General features: G+C 61.5%; 1 protein-coding gene across 1 annotated transcript in view; it reads left to right on the plus strand.

Annotated features, from left to right (window-relative positions):
• The first annotated feature begins 3,023 nt into the window (after positions 1-3,023).
• TNS3 (tensin 3) overlaps positions 3,024-8,722 on the plus strand; it is a 118,696-nt gene continuing 112,997 nt past the window's right edge. Inside the window, exon 1 of the mRNA XM_025853108.2 lies at positions 3,024-3,104. The gene's annotated coding sequence lies outside the window, so the exon portion shown is untranslated. The remainder of the gene's footprint in view (positions 3,105-8,722) is intronic.

The following is an 8,722-nucleotide window of genomic DNA, read 5'->3' on the forward strand; positions in this document are numbered from 1 at the left end:
AGCTTGTCTGTGGCTGGGCTGCCAGGAGCTCGCCTGGGCTCAGGACCGGCTGAATGTCTTCTCCTGCTCACAGGTGAGGACCCGAGGGGAGAGGGTGTGCCGGTGCCGCCAGGACGACCTGTCTGTGGAGACGGAGCTGGGCTTGGAGCCCAGTTTCTCCTGCCGAAGGTGCTGTCCCGGGGTCCTCACGCTGAAGTGACAGGACAGTGGCAGAGGCACCATTTTGGGTGGTGGTGGAGGAGCCCTGTGGGCTGTGTCCTGTGGATCATTCCTATGGGTCATGTCCTATGGGCTGTGTCCTGTGGGCTGTGTCCCGTGGACTGTGTCCTGTGTCCAGTGAGTCGTGTCCAGTGGGTTGTGTCAGGTGAGTCATGTCCTGTGGGCCATGTCCTGTGGGTCGTGGACTGTGTCCTGTGGGTCAGGTCCTGTGGGCTGTGTCCTTTGAGTCATGTCCTGTGGGCCATGTCTTGAGTCATGAGTCGTGTCCTGTGGGCCGTGTCCTGTGGGTCGTGGACTGTGTCCTGTGGGTCAGGTCCTGTGGGCCGTGTCCTGTGGGCCGTGTCCTGTGGGTCGTGGACTGTGTCCTGTGGGTCAGGTCCTGTGGGCCATGTCCTGTGGGCAGTGTCCTATGGATCGTTAACTGTGTCCAGTGGGCTGTATCCTGTGAGCTGTGTCCCGTGGACTGTGTCCTGTGGGTTATGTCCAGTGAGTCATGTCCAGTGGGCCGTGTCCTGTGGGTCTTGTCCTGTGGGTCGTGGACTGTGTCCTGTGGGTTGTGTCCAGTGAGTCAGGTCCCGTGGGCCATGTCCTGTGGGTTGTGTTGTCTGTGGCTTGCCCACGTGCTCCCACAGTGTAGGTCCGTTGACCCCCACTCTGTCTCCGCACCATCTCCCTCCTCAGCGACGGGACCAGGTTCTGTGGGTTCCACTCCTCTCTCCTGTTCTCTTGGTTGCCCAGACCCCCTTCCTGGCCTCAGCAGCTGCCTGCACAAGGGTCTTTCCCCTGCCCCCTGGCCTCCGTGGACAGCCTTGGTGGCGAGAAGAGGACCCGCTAATAAAGCGGACGCTTACCGAGGGCGTGCCTCGTGCCGGGGAGCGTGGTCTCACCCGACGTTTCTGCAGAGTCATGTTCTCTGACCATCCCCAGTGTGCAGATGGGCACACGGCGCCTTCCAGAGGTCAAGTGTCTGTGGCCTGCAGGCGTTTTGGAGCATAGCCCTGGCTTACCGCTTGACCCCTGCCTCCCTTCGCCCCACACTTTGCAGGCCCGACCTCCCCAGGTGCTCCTGGCTCCTCCGGGCCCAGCTCCACCCTGGAAGTCCCGCTGTTTCTGCCGCTGGACAGCACTCCTATCCTGCAGCCCCTCAGGGACACACCACTGTCACCGCTGTGCTGTTCTGTGGCACTTCCAGGCCTGCCACCCAGCCCCGCCGGGAGCTGTGTGGCTCATCGTGCTGCGGTGATCCCAAGTACTGGGCCTGGTTTGGATGGAGCACGCGTGTCCGATGCTGGCCGGGGAGGATGCTCGCTGGATCGTCCTGGGCGTGTGTGAGAACAGACGGGGCCGCCGGAAGGCCCTGGTCTCCATGCCAGTGGTCAAGTGCACGGGCTGGCCATCCTGGGAACCCCTGCGGTGCCCTTCTCATGGCAGCAAAGCTATGGTCCTGGACTGGGCAGCTCGGTGGACGCACCGGGCCCCCTTCCCAGGACCATGAGACCTTCACTCTGGGATGTCCAGGTGGGGTGGGGGTCCTCCCTCTTGGTCCACACTTGTCAGCCTCTGCGGGTCTTGGAGGCTCGGAGCTGGCTCTTCCACGGGCCGACCGTGGTGGGAGGCCTGGGCCTCGGAGCAGAGCTGGGACTGGTGCTCCCAAGAGTGAAATGCAGTTTGTCTGCCGGTCTGCTGACCGGACAGGTGAAGGGATGGCTGTCCGCACGTTCTCTCTTGGGAAGCCCCGCTGTCCTGCAGGAGCCGAGCCGCCTGGGGCAGAGACCCCGGCCTGTGGGCTCAAGGGCTCCCTGAACGTCGGGGCTGGAAAGACACCCTGCGTGGCTCCCTCTGCAGCAGGGCCCCTGGGTCCTGGTGCCGGGGCCAGGATTGTGAGGGCCCTGAGGGACCCACCACACCCTCCCTGTGTCCTCTTTATGAGGACAGGTGTTCTCATGAAGTGATCGATTAAAATAAAAGAATCCATGTGTGTGAGGCGTCATTATCGATGAGCCCACTTGGGTCTGCCTCTGAATTTAAGGGACATGACTGGCCACATGATAATGAAATTTGGCTGGTTGCCAGTGTAGACCTCGGCGGTGGGGGACGGCGCTCTGCCGTGGGCCCTTCCTCTCTTGATTCCGAGTGACGTGTGACCTCGGTCCATCCAGCCTCAGGCCAGGTGCCTGTCCCACTGTCTGCCAGACGTCCAGCCCCATCTCTCTTTCTGTTTTGGCCTCCAGGAGATTTGGGAGCCCAAGGGGCATGTGTGTTAGGAGAGAAGCCCGCTCCTTCTCTGGTCCAGCAACACACTTTGACCTTGTTTCTGTGTTCGCTTCGTGGTTTTGTGTGAATGTTAAGGGGCAGAAGGAAGGTGGGGGGAGGGGGGAGGGCGGGAACCAGGCACCTGTCAGGCTCAGGATGCTGGCCAGCGACCTGCCCACCCAAGGAATCAATCCGTGGTCGGTTGGTCTTGGGGCAGGGGGCTCTTTGGACAGAGGAGACCCCTCTCTGTGCCCCTATGTCAACAACCCCCCCACCCCGGAGGGCAGGTGTCGGTCCCTGAGGACACGGCCCCCACCTGGTGAGGGCTGTCCTGCTGGCCGTGGGCCCTGCGGGGCCTCGGAAGGGCTGGGCAGCTGGTGCCTGTGCCCTGCGTGCAGGCATGCGTGCTGCCGCTGTGGGCTGGGCGTGCCTGCTGGCGTTGGCACTGCTGTCCTTGAGACTTCCCCAGCCGCAGCGGGGCGGGCGCTGTCCCACCTGCTCTTGGCCCTGCCACCCCCTTAGGCCAGGCGCTCGCAGAGGGCGCAGGACTCCAAGCAGGGAAGGGGCGAGGCGGTGGGAGGGAGCTGCTTCTGAAAGGAAGGAGAAGCCCTGGCCGGCCCCTCGGCAGCACGGTGAGTTCCTCCCCGAGGGCTCTGTGGGGCCCCCCACGGGCTGCCGCGTGCTCTTGGCATTGGGTTGGTCCCTGGCGCCCCTCCTCTGTTCGCCCGCGTCCTTGTTGTGCAGCGAAGGGGCAGTAAAAGTTCCACGTGGCGCCGTGTGGGACGCTTCCCCTGCTGGGGACCCCAGACGGGGGTGAGTGAGAGCTCGGTCCCCCGCCCCCCTGCGCCCGGGACCTCCTTCCTCCCTGCTGCGGGCCTTCTCCCTGCACCCAGCGTCCTGCGTCCTGTGTCCTGCGTCCATCCGTATGGTGCAGAGCAGCCTACGCACCCCAGAATTCTGAGTAGTTGGTGACAAATTACCACAGATAAAATCTCAGACTGAGCGAGACCTTGTTTCTCATAGAGGAGCTTGGGGAAAGTGACGTTGTTGTCATTTCCTAACTTGAGCCTCGTATGTCTTTCCTGGAGAGTTCCCAGGACCTGCCGCCTGGGGTTGAGAGCGTTAAGAACAGTTCAAGGTGGGCGCTCCTGAGAATGACTTTGTCTCTGGCGTTCTCCTTCTGGAAGGGAGAAGTAGCTGGCTGGCTGGCTGGCTTTGGGAAGGTTGCTCGTGGGCGTCTTGTTTCTCGGGTGGTACAGGTGGTTCCGTGGTCGCACCGGGTGCTGTGTTCCATGTGGACTTCCCGGGGTGGGGGGGGCTGCCTTTCGGGGGCCAGTCCCCCCCGCCCGCCTGGCTCCCAAATGCCACGGCCGTGTGCACGGCTGATGTTTATTTAGTGCTTGTGTTTGGTCCGCTCCTGTTCTCAGCCCTATACACCTACTTCCTTATCGAATCCTGTCGACACCTCCACTTTCCAGAGGAGGAAACTGAGTCACGAAGGGTTGCGTCAGTCTCTCCAAGGTCAGGCAGGGCTGGCTTCAGACCCCGGCCTCGGAGTGGGAAGCGCTCGACCCCTGCAGCCTGCCCGCTGGGCCGTGGGTGAGTGACGTAACCTTCAGGTGTGGCAGTGATTGCTTCTGAAAAGGGTTTTCCATTTATTTTTTTCTGTTTGCCCGAGTGGTGCGCTTCCGCTGGTGCCTCCTCCCCGAGGGCACAGGCGGCCTGCCCCTGCCCGGTCGCCGGCCTGGGAGCCCTGCTTCCTTGTAAATCTGGCTCCAGTTACGCAATTGTCCCTTTTGTTCCTTTTTACGGAACTGTTCCCGCTGCGGGTTTCAGGGCCCGTCAGCTCGGCGGGCCCCACTTCTCCGGGGCCCCTGGCGTCCTCCCTGCATTTCACACCTTGCAAAGGGACTCTCTTTGCTCTTCCCCCAAAAGCCAGAGAGGGTGAGGGGAGGCGGGAAGCAGGGGTGCATGCAGCCTTTCATCTCCAGCCCTGGTGCTGCCCTCCCCTCCATGTGAGCGGGAGCGAGGGGTGAGCTCCCTGGCGGGCTCAGCAGTCTGCCTGGCCAAGAACACCCTGCCCCAGGTCCCTGTCTTCAGGCACGGGGATGCTCCCGTGAGGCTGCGCACAGCACGGTCGCAGGAGATTCCAGGGGAGAGCATCAGCGGGAATGCTGTTAGCGTGGCCCCCCGTCCGTAAGCAGAACGCACATTGGACAGCTCTGGGGAGCCGTGCTGTGCGTGAGCCTTCCTCGGTCTCCGGGGGTCTGTGCTCGGCAGGGGACAGGCTCTTTCCCCCAATGTCGTCGATTCCCTGTGTCGTGACGTTGCCAAGGAGGACGCACAGACTACTTTTCACTCTGCTCCTCTTTGAGGTGGTAAGTCTGTTCAGGCCCCTCGGGTATGTTGACTTTTGTTATCCTAAGAAGAAAGCTAAGCAGGTACTTATTACCAAAACGCAAAAGCAGGATCCCTGTGCCTCTGACACAGCCAGATCATCCGTCAGACACGTTGAGGTTAGCGGTTGGCTTATTCCCTCCTTCCTCCTGCAGACCGCATGCTCCGCCTGCTGCTAGGGACAGGATGTGGCCCCAAAGGCTGAACGGAACGTGGGAGCCATCGCCCCTGCGGGTCTTCATGGCAGAGGGTGCAGAGCATGCACAGAATGCACACAGCCAGTTATTTCTGTGCAGCTGCGATCTGGGCCCTCACAGGACTATAAACAGGACCAGGGATCAGGGGCTGCTTTGCTGGGGAGGCGATGTGTGAGCTGAGAGGTCTAGCATTAATAGGGGCTAACCAGATGAGGCTTGCGTAAGTGGGTGGGGAGCATTCCAGACCCGTAGGGCATGTGCAGAGGCCCTGGGGCAGGAGGGGTGGAGTGTGCTTGGGGGACTGGAAGGAGGGTTGTGGGACAGGAGTGGAGAGAGAGAGGCATCCGCCCTTTGCCCACAGCGGTGGGATATGGGGGCACGGCACCAGCATTAGCTCCCGTCCACATGCAGGACTGGTGCCCACGCCAGCCCACATGGGGACACTGCCACTGCGTGAGTCTCCTTAGGCAGGTCTGCTCCGTCCTCCTGGTTTGCCAGAGAACATGCAGGAATCGCAGATGCTAACGATGCATTGCTCCTCGCCCACCCTGCTCTGGCCCCATAGTGCCCCTGCAGAGGGCTGGCTGTTACCTAGTAGCCCATTTTATGGATGAGGAGCCCGAGGCACCTGCCAAGGTCATACAGCCGGAGCCTTCAGAGTCCTCACGCGGACACTTAGAGACAGGCCTTCCTTCCTTTGCAGGACTGGCCGTCCCCGTGTGGCCCTGCGGTCACAGCCGCCCGGAGGGGTGTGGTGTGGTTCTACCTGCCGTGTGACGGGGGCTTGCTGTCAGTGTCCTGCCTCTGCCTTCCCGCCCGGGGCTTACGTGTGTCCTCACTGCCCTCCCCACCCCTGCCCCCCGGGCCCGGTCCTTCTGTAAGCCAGCCGGGTAGTCCTCTGTGCTCTGCTAGCCATGAGGCATGGGTGCAGATGTTTGTCCAGTGTCCCTTTTCCCAGAAGCCCATGGGAGTGCATCAGCTGCCGCTGCAGTATGATACGGGGAGACCCACACGTCCGTCGCGTCTTTTGGCCTGGACAGCAGTCCCGTTAGGTGGGAATGCGGTGCCCCGACCCCAGTGCCCTGTGGGTTCTTTCCTGAGACGCAGGCCTTGCATCTTACAGTAAGGCTTTCGGAGCATTCATCTTGTGCCCCCACGGCCTGACGTTGGGCATCCCTGAGCTACAGACCCAGCGGTGCCCATGGAGAGGGGGAAGGGGTGACGGGCTCCCTGCCATCCTGCTGATCAGGTCCCAGACAAGATCAGCGATCAGTCCCACAGCTCCCCAGCCTTCCCGCCACGGGCCTGTCCTCTTAGAGAGGGGCCAGGTTATGAGCTGCGAAGCCATGGTACTGCAGGGTGTGGGGTTCTGTAGGATGGGGTGCTGGGGGTGGGGCTCTGGAGGACGGGGTGTGTAGGATCACCATATGAAGAGCAGGTGTTTCCTGCCAGCCTTGCGTGGTCCCTCACCCCCAGGTGACGTAGGGACTGGGGTTCCTGTTCTGGGAAGACAAGTGTGGCTGAAGCTGGGGCAGGTGAAGGACCTGCCCACGATCATAGGGAGCAAAGTGACCGAGTCCGCGTCGCCCGAGGAGCCTCGTCCCTTGACAGAGCCTGGACCAGCTCCACCTGAGAAAAGGCATCCAGCCCTGCCTTCTGCCCTGGGGGAAACTGACTCGGAAGCGAGCACTGGGCTCAGTGGGCCTCTCTTAATAAAAGACACCTGTGTCTGCATGCAGATCTCACGGTGGTCCCCATCCCCTCCCGAAAGATGGTGTGGGTTGATGTCCCACGGCTGCAAAATTGCTATTCCTGTGCCTGTTTCTCATATAAAATTCACATCATTAGCCAAAGAAATGAGGGTCGATGATTGCAAAAGTGTGTTGAGCAAGACAGCCCCTCTGGGCCGATGGAATGACTGCTTACCTGGTGGAACGCCCGCTTGGCTGCTTGCCGGTGTGTCCCGGACCGCAGGGGCTGGCCCTAGATGGCCAGGGAGGCTAGTGACTTCACCGGGGGCCCAGGACTGCTTTGGGGTCCAGGGGAGGAGCTCCTGGGCCGTTTCGGAGATGCGGCAGTGTGGGCTTTGCTGTTTACCTGTTGCAGGTGTAACCTTTGCTGCAGATTCCACTGGCACCCCCCCCTCGCCCTCGGGTTTCGAGGTGCCTTTAGAAGTTGCAGGCTGCGATAAGCGCGCGCCAAAGCGGCCACGGGTGGAGGGGGCTGGGCTGGGCCGAGGCAGGTGGGGACCAGACGGGAGTACAGGAAACACCTGTTATCTCTCCAGACGTGGTGTCGGTCCATAAAGAGTGGCGTGTCCTTGGAAGGCTTCCGAGGGAGGTGGGCGGGCCGCTCTTTTCTTGCCAAAGCACACAAGAGAAACGTGCAGCTTGGGAGGCCTGGGGTCTTCATGCAAGAGAGGTTTTCTTAAACTTCCCAAACGTGGTTAGGGTGTAGGGTTCTGGTGAGCAAGGGACCTTCTTCAGTAAACTTTTACTAAGTTGGTTTCTGGGTCATTCCTAAGCCACGAACTGTGCTGTGGTGTATAAACGGGGGCCTGGTTTTTGAGCCCCGAGAGCAGGTAGATTCTTTGCTTTTGAGTGAAGATGCACAGAGACAGGGTAGCCCCGTGTCCCCCTCTGACCAGCGCGCCGTGTGCGGGAAAGTTGTGCCCTGTCCAGTTGGTGTGGGCGTGCCTCTTGTCTGCTGCACGGTGGACCTTCCCGGCAGCCGAGGGGCTGCTGTCCCAGTGTAGCCCAGCGTCCCCAGGGTCTGATCACTGGTGCATTGTCTGCTTGGCCAGGTTTCCCCCCATTGGGGGATGGTGGTGCCCCTCGAGTCTCAGAGCCTGGTTGCTCCACTGGACTAACTCTCCAGGAGAAGCTCTCCCGACCTCCTTGATGTTGGTCTGGCCCGGCGACAGGCTTGGCAGCACAGGCTATGGGCCACCAGGGCCGGGGGATTGAAAAAGTCTCAAGTTTGGTGTGAGAAGTTGCTAATAACACTGTCTTCCCAAATGCCTGTTTCCCAGGCTGTGCAGCGAGGACAGTCCCGTCTGCTTTCCTGGGGTTCTGCTGGGAGCCAGGTGTCCCCACAGGTGTGGCTGTGCTTGCTGACCTCAGTCAGCCCTCACAGGGCACCGTGCTGGTGGAACGGTGAACCGGGGTCCAGGGCTGGCTGACCTCTGTCCTTGGGACCCCCCGTCACTTCCCCTGCACGCACCTGTTGGCCATGCCCGTCCCCTCGCTGTCCCCAAGGTGCAGAATGATGCCACTTCAGGGTTCGGGCACCGGCTGTGCTCTGCCCAAGACATATTCCCTTCAGGTGATCCCCTCCCTGCGGGGACCCCCAGCCCCTCCACGCTGAGCTGCAGCCATCACCGAGGGCTGGGGGTGTGGGCGGTGAGTGGTGGTTCTGTCATCCCCTTGGGTGATGGGGGCGTTGGAAAGGTATTTGTGCCTTGTCCACACACTTACGTGCGTGGACCGTGTCTGGTGGTTCTCGGTCTGTGCACATCCGTTTGGTCTAAATTGGCATAGGGCACAGTGCAGTGGCTGCAGGTAGGCGTGAGAAGCCGTGGGAGGGTGGGCAGGCCTGGCATTCCCCTCGCTGTGTGTGTGTGTGTGTGTGTGTGTGTGTGTGTGCGTGTGCGTGTG

The sequence above is a fragment of the Callorhinus ursinus genome, unplaced genomic scaffold, assembly GCF_003265705.2.
Source record: "Callorhinus ursinus isolate GAN/ISIS: 27379988/994484 unplaced genomic scaffold, GSC_fseal_2.0 scaffold60, whole genome shotgun sequence".
NCBI classification, from domain to species: domain Eukaryota; kingdom Metazoa; phylum Chordata; class Mammalia; order Carnivora; family Otariidae; genus Callorhinus; species Callorhinus ursinus.